The sequence below is a fragment of the Pantherophis guttatus genome, chromosome 5 (genome assembly GCF_059756535.1).
Source record: "Pantherophis guttatus breed Tessera chromosome 5, ASM5975653v1, whole genome shotgun sequence".
In the NCBI taxonomy this organism is placed as follows: Eukaryota; Metazoa; Chordata; class Lepidosauria; order Squamata; family Colubridae; genus Pantherophis; species Pantherophis guttatus.
Genome location: NC_142067.1, coordinates 117,785,214 through 117,799,243, shown reverse-complemented (window position 1 = coordinate 117,799,243; position 14,030 = coordinate 117,785,214). Strand labels below are relative to the sequence as shown.

The 14,030-nt window shown below is 48.8% G+C and overlaps 1 protein-coding gene across 1 annotated transcript in view; it reads right to left on the bottom strand.

Moving 5' to 3' along the window:
- The window catches only part of KLF12 (KLF transcription factor 12), a 262,112-nt gene extending 253,929 nt beyond the window's left edge, over positions 1-8,183 (bottom strand). The window contains exon 1 of the mRNA XM_087895517.1: positions 8,108-8,183. The gene's annotated coding sequence lies outside the window, so the exon portion shown is untranslated. The remainder of the gene's footprint in view (positions 1-8,107) is intronic.
- Between the last annotated feature and the right edge of the window lie 5,847 nt (positions 8,184-14,030).

Below are 14,030 nucleotides of genomic sequence, written 5' to 3'. Positions count from 1 at the left end.
GGATGGTGGCCTGGCATGGGAGAACGGAGGTGGGGGGTGGGGGAGAAGGGATAGTTTTGTGTGAGGGGCAGGCATGTGCATGTGTGCATACACTGCTCACTGCCAGGAGTTCGATCCTGACCGGCTCAAGGTTGACTCAGCCTTCCATCCTTCCGAGCTCAGTAAAATAAGGAACCACATTGTTGGGGTTGACTATATGCTGACTTTGTAAACCACCCAGAGAATGCTGTAAAGCATCATGGGGTGGTATATACTGTAAGTCCAAGTGCTGTTGCTATTTCCTGATATAGAAAGATCCAGCAGGGAAGGTATACACCTGGCCATACTGAATACCTCCATCAAAGGAAGAAGGTTGGTACCACTACTCAGCTTACTAGAGTCACTGGCAAATATTCTTACGTTTAGGTCATAGTACCACAGAAGATGGACACAGAAGTCCAACATCTTGAATGTTCCCCAAAACTCAGAGGAAAAGTGATTTCCAAGGAAAGATAAACCATTCAGATGAAGCAGGGGTGGGTTCTAAAAATTTTTACTACCAGTTCTGTGGGCGTGGCTTATTTTGTGGGCGTGGCTTGATGGTCATGTGACAATTATTTAAGATTTAGCAGAGGTACTGGTCTACCAGGCTTTTAACTGCTTGCAGAGCTGTACCGATCTACTCATGTATTTTTGCAGGCACTGGTCTACCCATTTATTTTTGCAGGCACTGATCTACTCATATAGTTTTGCAGGTACTGGTCTACTCATTTGTTTTCTTTTAACACTAATCAGCTGTAGGGCGGCCCTTTGATGCCCCAGGGCAAGAGTTTAAACAGTTTTTTTTTCCCTCTAGCCATCAGCTGGGACTCAGGAGGCAGCAACAGATTGGGGATGGGACCAAATAAAAGGTAAGAATAACATGGGGGGGCAGGGGGGGCAGGGGGGGCGCGGGGGACAGAACCGGTTCGGTGACGTCATATCGTCACCGCTACCGGCTCAGGAGAACTGGGTCGAACCGGGAGGAACCCACCACTGAGATGAAGGGAGTTTTATTTAAATCAGATGGGAAAGGAGGTATGTTCTCAGTGAATTTCAGCAGCCAACACTGATGCTTCTAGCCAGCACAAACGACACATTTAAAAAAAAAAAAAATCTGACAAAGGGCCACTAAAGCATGTGGTTTTGTTCAGAGGACCGTAAAAACCATCAATTGTCTTTTGAGAATGTTGATGTAATCATTGGGTAAAGCAGCATCTTCATCCTCTCTAAAGGTTACCAGAATTGTTATGTTGGGCTGTGCAGAGATCTGCATTCAAAAAGGAGAAAGAATGATTTGGAGTGTGCACAGGCATGCAACTCACAATGCTTGGGGATCTTAAAACAGTTGTGTCTTGTCATGCTCACTCTCTGCAGTGGCTATGCAATTTCAGGGAAAGCAATGTTTGTCTTATTGTGCTTCTTTTTTTTATGTTTTATTTATACATTTTTCTTATACATTGGTGCTTGGTAAACAGTGTATTGTCTGGGTCAATTTGCTTTATACATAGTAATAGTAGTAGTAATATTATTTGTTAATACATATTAATAATCGTTCAACTTCTAACTTCTACCTCTATTATCTAATCATTGATGGAACAAATCCCATGTTACAGTAACAAAGTTAGAAGGGACTTTGGAGGTCATCTAGTCCAACCCCCTGCTCACACAGGAATCCTGTACTAGGGATTCGGACCGCCAAACTGCCGATCCTTTCTGATCGACAAGCTCAGTGTCTTAGCCCCTGAGCCACCTAGTCAGGCCAATGTTAAAAAATATTCTGTATCTTCTTTGTTTATTGTGCTTCTGACACCTTGTTTTCCATGCCCAGCAAATGCTGCACAACTTTAAGACTTCCTAAACAGGATGTCCCTCCATATCTTAACCGCTTTTAAATCTCAGGGACTATAACATACTCGTCTAAAAGGTCCTGTAATGTGATTAAAAAGTTCCAGCATCCACACAATATGATGGGGGCTTCTGTATTTGTAATGCTGCACGATCTGCCTATCTTCAGAAGTCCTCAACTTTTGATATTCGGCTGCAGGTTCCACAACCAAATCATTGTAAGGTAAAGGTAAAGATTCCCCTCGCACATATGTGCTAGTCGTTCCTGACTCTAGGGGGCGGTGCTCATCTCCGTTTTAAAGCTGAAGAGTCAGTGCTGTCCAAAGATGTCTCCGTGGTCATGTGGCCGGCATGACTCAACGGCAAAGTTGCATGGAACACTGTTACCTTCCCACCAAAGGTGGTCCATATTTTTCTACTTGCATTTTTACCTGCTTTCGAACTGCTAGGTTGGCAGAAGTGACAGGAGCTCACCCCGTTATGCGGCACTAGGGATTCGAACTGCTGAACTGCCAACCTTTCGATCGACAAGCTCAGCGTCTTAGCCAATAAGCCACCGCGTCCCTAAACCATTGTACAGAGTGCTTTATTATTATTATCTTTTTTTATTATTAGTTTATAGTATAAAATACAAAAATACCAAAGTAAATAGTAGGGGAGGGGAAGGGAAAGAGAGAAAAAAAGGCATTGACTTCCGACTCCTTCTGTCGCAGTAGAATAAGGCATTTACATCAAACCTCAACTTTTTACTTTTCCATAATAGTATAAACTAGCCATTTCTATAACAACAAATCTATCTAATCGGTCAAACCCAAAATCAAAGTTTCAAAACCCCAAAATCAAAGTTTCATGTACAGAGTTCTTAAAAGTGTTTGATCTGCTATGCTATGCACATTTCTGAAATATTTAGCATAATTCAACCCCAGCCAGCCTCTGAACCTTCTTCTCCGAAGCAACCTCAACTTTTCAATCCTTATTCTAGCACAAAAGCTAAAGCTAAGAACAACAGCAGCTATTATTTTTTTCCCGCAAGATATACCAACGGTTCCATGGAAACCATTGAATGGATATACTGTACATGTGATAACATGGGGGAGGTGAGTCTTCAGAATCTGGTGTGAACAACCCATGAATTCTGGTTGCCATGGTCCTTCAGGTTGTCTGTTTGGAAAATGGATCTGCTCGGACGAAACGTTGGAGGGAATCTACATTGCAAAGTGGTCTAGAGAAATGAGGAATTGTTGCTCAGAGATCTTGAGGTCTTAAGTGGACTAAGCATGAAACAGAAAGGGGTATATTTAATTGGAGCAGCTAGAGCAGGGGTCTCTAAACTTGGGAACTTTAAGACTGTGGACTTCAACTCCCAGAATTCCCCAGCCAGCATGGCTGGCTGGAGAATTCTGGGATTTGAAGTCCTCATCTCTTAAAGTTCCCAAGTTTGGAGACCCCTGAGCTAGAGTAATTTCTTGAGAAGGGAAGAGAGGTCTACCTATCTCAGCATCTATGTCTCTCAGCCAAGCCTTGTAAGATAATATAGACAACCAATTGCTGATTTAAGAGTCTTCCCTTCACCAGGAGCTTCTCCCAGAGTTCTTTCAAGACTGAAGCAACTCTACTTGCCAAAACTTTCAACAGGGTTGGATTGATCATGTTCATTAAGACAATCCCTTTCCCATTATCATTTCTCAAGCCTTCTTCCCGGCTTATTTCTCATCACCACCTGCCCTTACTATAGCCATAAGAACCCTCTCTTAGTTCAGTCCCTAGGGAGCAAGCCCTATGTACAGCACCAAATGGTGGTGTCGAAACCAACCCAGATACAGATTTCCATTCAGATGTCTTTCCGTGCTGAAGAAAGGAAATGTTTCTCCACTAAGAAGATCATCTGATTCCTCCTCCTCAAAGGGAACGTCTTCAAAGATATGGGAGGCCACCAGGCAGAATTTATCCAGGCCACATGCAATGACCTTCGTCATTCTTTCATTCCACAGTGTAAGCTCTTTAGAAGGCATTTTGCTTCCTAATTGGGAAACTGAGCATAGTGGTAAGTTTCTTTCTAACATTCAGAAAGACTGCGGCTGCAGGAAAAAAAGCCAGGAGTTGAGAAGGTCAGAAGGTTCATCCACCCTCAGGAAAGGCTTTTTCCTTAGCAAAATCATGTTAGAGACAGTGTTTCCTTTACTCCTAAAACAACGGGCACCACTTGCAAACTAAGAAGTGGGGGGAAGCGATATACTTAATTCAATGCAAAACAACCTCCAGTCAAGCTTAAAAACAGAAATCTTCACAATCTGCCATTTCAAAAAAAAAAGTCCACCCTGATATGGCTGGATCTGTTTTTGCTCTTTCGTCAGTTGAGCAAACAGAACATTCAAGGAGGGTTAAGCCAGAGACATCAGAATTCCGGCAGATTGACGGAAAAAGCATTTAGATCCTGCCTTAGATGGATATGACTGACCCACCAAGTTCTCCAAATTCCCAACCAAGCAGCTGTATTTAATTTGGCAACGACGGGATACCAACCATGCTATTATTTCAGCGTCAATGCAAGCACCCCTTGGGCAGCTGCCTCAAGGAAATCTTTTGGGGGAGTTCAGGGTGAGCAGGAAGTTGCCGTAAAGCCATTCTTCTCTTATGACTAAGAACAGGGGAGCCCAAGGGGAGCATCAATTAAAAGCTCAGTGCTCAAGGCAAGATCAAATTAGTGGGTCCTTCACATCAGCCCACTTTCCTAATCAATACCAAAAAAGGAAGCTTGCAAGATTCTCAAGGTAGAAGTCAACTTCATCCTTGTCTACCTCCCTTCTCACCAAAGTCTTCCCTAGTGTGCCGATATCAATACGATGCTTTTAATTTATTTTAATGTTTCCCCGATTTCCTAGGAGGATACCTAGAACCACAGCCAAGGGAATCCAAGTGGGAGAGTTTTGTTCCCTGGAATTCCCTTGAAGGTCCAAAAACAGACTCCTGGGGCAAATGCCTCAGTAGTCCTACTGTAGCCCCAGGACCAGGACTGAAGACCGCTTGATGGAAGACCTTCAGCTGAAGAACGGAATTGCCTGAACAAAAGACAGCCTCTCTGCTAGCAACATCGCAGCTACTTTGCAAGGAATGCTGCATCTCTGTGCCAGTCAGAGCACTTGCACAAAAGCCAATACACCCGGCTGGCAATTATCCTCTCGGTGCAGCCCAGGACAGCCAATGAGGCAGGCGGCCACCCTCCGGATGATACCGGGTGCTGCGCCCAGCAAGCTGAGATGCGTGATGAAACAGAGCCCGTAACCGGAGTCGCTTTCCAGCTCGTATTCGGCAGGTTGGCATTGAGGTTCCACAGAAACATGTCAAGAAAAGGTGCCAGGCTCTGCCTCTCTCTTCTGCCAAGGCAAAGCTGTCGGAAAAGCCAAGCATGCACTGTGGAAGATCAAGCACCAAAGAAAATCAAGCACCCAGAAGAGTGCCTTCTTCTGATAGCTTCCTTGGCTGTGCCGCAGAAAAAGGAATCTCAACTCAACATCTAGAGGACTTTCCTCCAACAGAATCAGGAGACTGCTATCTCCCCTGCAGGAAGAGGCTGTGATAAAGTCAACCTTTTCAATACAATATCCTTTTCTCGGGAAAGGAAACTAAAGGAGAAGCTTGCACAAGGGACTTCCGGGGATCTACAGATGAATAACTCAAATTCAGTGGGAAAACCGCTCGTTGATTTAAGATGCCAGGCCTCACTCCTCGCCTCGCCCGGCCCCACCTTCCCTTCCCTTCCCTTTCCTTTCCCAGGTTTGGCAGCTCGACAAGCTTTCCCGATGAATAGCAGCAGCAGTTCCCTCTCTACTGGCTGACCTCTCTTTCTCAGCCATCAGAGGAGCCCCTTTCTGGAAGACCAACTCTCCTCCTTCCTCCTTCTCCCCGTTCAGGTCTTTGGAGTGACACTTCCTGCCTACTTTGGGCCAACTGTTTTGACACCAGGCCTGTGCAATTCATGGGAGAAGGACAACGGCTTTCACTGGCTCTTTGCAGAGAGCTCAGATCTGCCTTCCTTCCGTTTCCTGCCCCACCTCCGACATTTTGTCCCTTCTTCCTCCCCCCTCTACTCCACCCTCTTTAGTTTTTCTCAGCTCCAGCTTGGACCCAGACTAGGTGTCTTCTTCTTCCTGTGGTTATGAATGTATGGTTTTTAAGAGATGCTTAATCTACCTACCACAAAGAAGGCTGCCACAAAGAAGAGAGGGGCCCAACCTATTCTCCAAAACTTCTAAAAACAGGACAAGAAGTAATGGATGGAAACCAATCAAGGAGAGAAGGAGACATTTTCTGGTAGTTAGAACAATCAATCAGTGGAACGACTTGCCTCCAAAAGTTGTGAATGCATCAACACTGGAAGGTTTTAAGAAGAGATTGGAAAACCCTTTGTCTGAAGTGGTGTAGGGTTTTCTTCTTGAGCAGGAGGTTGGACCAGAAGACTTCCAAGGTCCCTTCTATTATTCTGTTATCTACTTTACATTCCCAGACACCAGTTGAAGAAAACTTACCTGAGTCACCACTAAACACCACTAAACACATGTTTCCTACTGCATAAATCATTTTTCAAGGTTGCTGAAACCTACTTTTAACGTCAAAATGAATAAATGCACCAATAAATAAAATTGCAATATGTGTTAGATGCCATGAAGAGGAGGAAAGAGTGAAAGGAGAGTACAGAGAGATGATCATGGATGCTTCTGACATGGATAAACTCACCAAAACACTCTCTCGTAGTCCCAAAAGTGTTTTTTTTTCCAACTGGACTTTCTGGTTTTTCTTTGAAGATGTTTAGCTTCTCATCCAAGAAGCTTCTTCAGCTCTAGTCCAGTTGCCTCTTGAAAAAGCACCTTTGGGACTACCATGACCTGGATGACTGAGAATCTCCATAGACACACCCTTGTAATGAACCACACCCTAGCACTGGGGAAGAGTGAGGGGGCTCAGGGAAAGAAAAGCAAGCATCTCTGAAAAAGTTCTCTGTCATCATCTCCCTGAGGTCCTTTTAATGGAGATCCCCCAAAAAGTAACCTAGGATTTTCTGCAACCAAGTGATGCAATCCAGCACTAAACAGTCCTTCCCTAAAAGTCTTCTCCAAACACCCAATCAACCTCTGAAAAGAGGGCCACCAGTGGTGAACATGCCTGATGGACGATCTCAGGATCCACAGGAACATTCAGGAGACAAGTAGGACCACAGGAGGCTTCGGACTGCCGCAACCTAGAACAAACATGGCATCTTCACTTCGCCAAGAAGTCCATAAAAACTTGACACTTGCAGATCAGTCTTTGGTCCAGTTTTTATGGACTTCTGGGTGAAGTGAAGGTACCATGTTTGTTCTAGGTCGCGGCAGTCCAAAGCCTCCTGTTGTCCTACTTGTCTGTTCCAACAGTAACAGAGTTGGAAGGGACCTTGAAGGTCATCTAGCTCAACCCCCTGCTTACGCAGGAAACCTATACTAGGGATTCAAACCACTGAACTGCCTGACCTTTCTGATCCTGAATGTTCCCATGGACCCGAGATCACTCACTTACTTTTTTTAGGATCTCCCAGAATGCAAATCATCATTATTTTTCCTCCCCTCCAAGAGAGATCTGATCCCTTTTCGGCAAGATCAAAGCCTAAGGATGGGAATTATGTAAAGACTTGTCCCAAGACACAAAGTAAGGTAGGGATTTCTTCCAACAAAAATAAACCTTAAATCCCAAGACTGATGTCCCCCATTTATGGAAAGCCAAAGAGTGACTAGCTTTTCACTGTTGCCAGAGGGGTGTCCCCTTTGCCCAGGGGTTCCCAAAACCGGGCAGCATTTCCTGTCACCCCAAAACCCTTCCCTTACACACACAGAGAGAGAGAGAGAGACATATACACACACCCCACCTGGGTCCAGGATACACGCTGCCCTTCCTCCCGAAAAGCCAAGCGGGGGAGGGGGGTGTCCTAGAAGCCCTCTCTCGCCTGGCGGGGAGATGCTCTGCGTGACCTGAGAGCCAATTCGAGCGGCTCAACCTCTTCCTTTCCCCACCCAGGAGCAGAAAAGGAAAGTGACATCATTGTGTTTGTGCAGGAGACAAGAGGGAGAGAAAAAGGCTGCTTGCCTCTGCTGAGGCTGTGCGCTCGCTCGCTCGCTCAGCCGCGGTGGGCTTTTCGAGCTTGTACCGAGAGAAGCGGGGAGAGGAGGGGAAGGAGAGAGGGAGGGAGGGGAGAGCAGGAAGACTGCCTTACTTTGCCACGGATGACGACAGTATCTTCAGCCTTGCTTAAGGACAGGCACTGCCCCCTTTTTCCTAAACCATCTCTCTCTCTCTCTTTCTCTCTACTTGGGCAGATTTGCGCCTGGGCGAAGCAAAGGCTGAATTATTGACTTTAAAAAAAACTCCGCGTCTGGAGAAGCGGCTTCGTTCTCCCGGCCATCTCTTTAGTGACATGCGGGGAGGGAGGGAAGGAGAGAGAGAGAGAGGCAGGGGAGGGGTTGTGCATGTGTACGCACTACACACACACACACACAGACACACAGAGACACACAGTCTTCACTCGGCTGCTCCTGTTTCATTTCAAGGCTCAGGAAATGGTGCTCACATACCAGGGCCATATAAAGAAACCTCTTGCCGTGAAGCGCTACCTGCCAAGATCGGGGAGGGAGGGAAGGAGGCAGGCAGGGAGGGAGGGAGAGCCATGGAAACCGGCCTCTCGGTGCCCCTTGCTCGCCACATGTGACCCTGAAGCGGGGCCAATTTTCCAGCCCCCCGGCTCCGAGCCAATCCAAACAGCCTTTGGCGCACCGAAAGGGCCCCACTTCGGGCGGAGAGCACCGCGTCCCCCCCCTCTCTTCCCACCCAGCCTGGCCAAAGGCTGCAGGGATGAACGGGGGAAGGGAGGAGGAGGAGGAGGAGGAGAAGGAGGGAGGGGGACACATTCCTGCCAGGAACAGGAGCCCGAGCAAAAGGGACCCTCCCCTCCTTCCCTCTTTTCCTCCAGTTCGCGCAGGCAGCCCACCCATTCTCCTCCCACCCAAAGCTGGGGGACCAGCTTTCGGCTCACACGACACCCCCCCCCCCAAGATTGGAGTTCGCGGGCCTTTTGAAGCTAGATTGGCACGTGTCCGCCAGGTTCCCGCGTGTCCCCGATCCCGCGTGTAAATTAAATGCTTCGTGGGCGGAGGGGACCGCGAGCCACCCCCGAGGTGCTTCCAGGGGGCGTTTGGTGCAGCGTTTCTGGGAGTTTTTTTGGGGGGGACCGTGGGGGGTTTCCACTCAAAACCCGCGGCCAAAACCCGTCCCGGCGCTCTTATCCAGCTTTATGCATTCCGCCTGACTTTAAAGAAAAGGAAAAAAAAAAGATATTTCCGAAGCCGACACGGCCAAGCTCCTAAATCAGCTGAAAAGGTCGGTAATCGCGATTTAAAAAGCGACTCGAACAATGCAAGTTTTGTCCGACGGGGACGCGAGAGGAAAGAGCCCCGCGAAAAGCCACCCGTACAAATCAAGCACGCTCCAGTTCAGCTTTCGGCCGAAAAAGCGTTCGGTCCTCTGCTTTCCCACTTTTTCGGCTAAAAAGAAACCCACCCAAAATAAAGTTGGCCAGAAAGTTTTTGCGCCAAGAGCCCAGCAGGGAGGGGGAATCTCTCTGCAAGCCAACTTCCCACCGGGACCCCCCCAGTCTCGAGTCGACCCTGGCTGGCATTAACCCCCGGCTCTCCGCAGCCAGCGGGATCTTCCGCCCTCGCCCACCCACCCACTTCCCACCCCCAGCCTGGGTCGGGCCGATCTCACGCAAACTTCTCCCTTTGTCAACTCCTACTCCATCCACCCCCAGCAGAAAGGAGGAGGAAGGGAAGGGAGGGGAGGGGAGGGGGCTGGCAGAAGCCACTTGAAGGGCGAGCCAGGGGGGGGGGGCAAGTGACAGCGCCGAGTCACGGGCACCCGTGCCATCGACCCCGGAGTGCAAGCGTCCCAGAGCACCCCCGGGACCCCTCCCAAAAGACGCCCCCCTCCCCCAGCCGACCTGCTGCCCGCTTGGGAGTGGGATTTGGGGGGGGGAGGGCTGAGCGGCCACTTCTGGCGGATGCGCCATCGGGCTGCCCCCCCCTCCCCATCCTCCCCAGGGGCATCTCCCCAAAACCGGGACTCCCGCGCTTGGCTTGGCCGCCGCTGCAGCTGCTGAGCGCGGAGACGCCCCTTCCTCCCAACCCAGCCCGACCCCCCATCTGGCGTCCCAGCGCAAGCCGCCAACGCGGCGGGACGGCCGGGCATGAGAGGGTGGTGGGGGGGGGGTGGGCGCCCCCAACCGTGGCGAAGCCGAAGAGGAGCTGCAGAGACCGACCTGATCCGTTGCTGCTACCGCCGCCGCCGCGGAGCCCAAGGACCCTCCGTCCCTCCAGGGTCCCTTCTCCGCCCGGACTCTTCCTCCTCTTCCTCTTCCTCCTCCTCAGCCGCCGCCACACACCCGCTGCCCGCCAGACACAGACCCGACCGCGCGCGCCCCCGCGCCGGGCGCCCTCCCCTCCGCTCGCTCGCAAGCTTCCCCGCTCGGCTGCTCGCTTGCTCGCGTGCACGCGCTTTCTCTCCCCCCCCCTCTCTCTCCTTTCCCTCCCTGGCGCGCGCTCGCTGCGGTTCTCGGGGAGGGGGCGAGGGGCGGGGACGGGCGGGGCTGCTTGGCTGCTTGGCTGGCTGGCTGGCCGGGGACTTTCGGGGGGCGGTGCGTCAGAAGCAGCTCTGCCGGGCACAATGCGGCGCCTCCACCACCGCCTTTCCTGGCCGGGATGCCTCGGGACGGGGGCGCGGCTGCGGCAAGGGAGGGGGGGGGGCTGCCAGTCGCCGGCTCAGGTGGGCCGGGCTGCGCAGGGAGGAGGAGGAAGAGGAGGAGGAGGAGGAGGAGGCCCCCACCCACCCCACAAAAGCCCCCAGCCGCTCAGAGCAGCGCCCCCCCCCCTCCTGCCAATCCAAGGATGGCCGGAGCGCAAGGCAGCCGCGCAACCAGCCCAGCCCAAGGAACCTGGGTGCCCAGCCCTGCCCTGCCCAGCGGCCAAGGTGAGGCAGGAGCAATCTATCCTTCCCGGTCCTGGACCCAAGAGAAGGATTGTCGGGTTCCGACTGTGCCCCCCAGAGTCTGCAGCCCGCCTAGGCGATGCAAAGTGGCACCTAAAAAAAGATTGCCAAGCAGCCAAGCCTCCCCAGCGCCAGCGGAGGCTTCTTCTTCTTCTTCTTCTTTTTTAATTTGATTTATATGCCGCCCTTCTCCAGAGACTCAGGGCGGCTTACAATGCATTATGCAATAGCCTTCATACTTTTTGTATATTTATACAAAGTCAGCTTATTGCCCCCACAAACTGGGTCCTCATTTCACCTACCTTAGAAAGGATGGAAGGCTGAGTCAACCTTGAGCCTGGTAAGATTCGAACCAGCAGTAAATTGCAGGCAGCTGTGTTAATAACAGGGTGCTTAGACCACTGTACTATCAAGGCTTCTTCACCTGCCGCCGGGCAAAGGACTGGCTTCCCCCCCCCCCCGCGATGCCTGCCCTGGGGAGGGTTGCGCTCCGTTGATCTGTCCTTCCTGACCAGCAGCTCCGTCCTGAGTTGCCCTTCCTTGCACTAAGTGGAAGTGCAAGAGAAGCCAAGAAGGTCCTCTGGGGACAGCTGCTCTGGAAGTCTACCTGGGGTTGCCTGTAGTGAGGAGGCCCTGCCAAAGGTGCCAAGTCCCTTTGAAAGGTTCCGAAGAGCGGAGCTTTGGGCCACACAAGGGGAACCTGGAGAACATCCAGTCTTCCCCTTGAAAAACAACAACAACAACAACAACAACCAGGAATAGGTAGTTCACCGTCTTTCAATAGCAATAGCACTTATATACACTTCACAGTCCTTTCCAGCCCTCTCCAAGCCTTTCACAGAGTCAGCCTATTGCCCCCAACAATCTGGGCCCTCCTTTTACCCACCTTGGAAAGATGGAAGTGCAGGCAGTTGGCAGAAATAGTCTGCAGTACTGCAATTCTGGTCTGGTGGGGCCTGGTGGCTCAGCAGACTGAAAGCATTGTGATTAACACCAGCTGTCTGCAATTACTGTAAGTTCGAATCTCACCAGGCTCAAGGTTGACTCAGCCTTCCATCCTTTCTAAGGTAGGTAAATTGAGGACCCAGTTTGTGGGGGCAATAAGCTGACTTTGTATAAATATACAAAAGTATGAAGGCTATTGCTTAGCACATTGTAAGCCGCCCTGAGTCTCCGGAGAAGGGCGGCATATAAATCAAATTATATATATATATATCCTTCCCCTGCCACGCCCATCAAGCCACACCACGCCCACCAAGCCACGCCCACAGAACCAGTAGTAAAAAAAATTGGATTTCACCACTGATCCCCTCTCTTCACCCCTCCCCACCCACAAGGCCGGTCCACAAAGCCAGAAATGTTGGGGAACTCTGATTTAAGGTGACTTTGCTCTGGGGCAATTTTTTTTTAAAGCTTTTTCTCAAGTTTAATCATAACCAGATGTTTTCTCCTAAGGCCTTTGAGGATCTGTAAGAGAATCTTTTTTTAAGGTGTGGCACCCAGTGCTTCAATGGGATTTCTCCAGTGCTGAAGAGATTTAAATGGTGTGAAGACTTTCCTGCCATTTTATCCATGCATCTGAACCTCCTAGGGGTTTTTTCCCAATACGTTCACCTTGTCACCCCTACCTGTCCTTTCTTTTTTTCATTATTATTATTTTATTGATTTTCTATTAAATACATTTCTTAGTCCTTAATAAACATTGTGTTTTCTGGGTATTTAATTGACTTAACAATACAAATTTACATTCTTATTCTCTACCCCTTTTTTTCAGCCATTGGTAAAATAAATTCCATGTTTGATAGCATTCTGCATCCTCTTTCTGTTTAATTTTCAATCTCCATCTATCCATTTCTGCAGAGTCTAATATCTTCTTAACTATTTCTTCATCTCGCGGTATATCTTCATTTTTCCAATATTGTGGGAAAGTAATCCCTCGCTGCTATTCAGACATGTAATATTCAATACATACTTTTCTTATCACGTTTTTTCTGATATTATTACCTAATAAAAAACAGTTCAGGTTTGAAATCTACATGTTTCCCTATCATCTTTTCCAACCACCTGTGTATCTTTGCCCAAATTTTTTTTTGCTTTGTCACAAGTCCACCACAAATGATAAAATGTGCCCGGTTTTTTTTTATTACATTCCCAACATTTGCTAGACATATTTTTAAATATTTCACCTCATCTAGCAGGTGGTAAATGCCACCTATAAAAACATTTTATATAGATTTTCTTTATAAGAGGTTGCCATTGTTAATTTATAATTCCTTCCCCATAAATTTTGCCATTTCTGTAGTTCTATATTATGGCCAAAACTTTTTTTCCCCATTGTACCTATTCATTGCCTGCTGTTACCAAGCCAATGAAGAACTTTATTTCTTTCTGGGAAATTCTCACTCATCCAGGTCATGGTTGTCCCAAAGATCTTTTCCCAAAAGGCAACTGGATTTTTCTTAGTTTTTTTCCTTGAAAACAATTTTCCTTGAAAATTCTTCAGTTCTTTGAAAAAGCTTCTTGGATGGGAAGCGAAATGTTTTCAAGGGGTGGGAAAAAAACTACGAATATCCAGTTGCCTTTTAGAAAAGCTTTTTGGGGCAGATAAAAATTTACCTTTGCCTCTCTTAGATTTCCTTCTCTTATTTTCAGTCCTGTGACTTCTCAAGATCGTCTTGAATCTCCTTTCTAACTTCTAGAATATCAATGGCCCAGTCCATTGGTTCTCAACCTTTTCTTCACCATGGTAAAGGTAAAGGTAAGGGTTCCCCTCGCACATATGTGCTAGTCGTTCCCGACTCTAGGGGGTGGTGCTCATCTCCATTTCAAAGCCGAAGAGCCAGCGCTGTCCGAAGACGTCTCCGTGGTCATGTGGCTGGCATGAATAAACACCAAAGGTGTATGGAACGCTGTTGCCTTCCCACCGAAGGTGGTCCCTATTTTTCTACTTGCATTTTTTACATACTTTCAAACTTCTAGGTTGGCAGAAGCTGGGACAAGTCATGGGAGCTCGCCCCGTTATGCAACACTAGGGATTCGAACCGCTGAACTGCCAACCTTTTGATCGACAAGCTCAGCGTCTTAGCCACTGAGCCACTGCA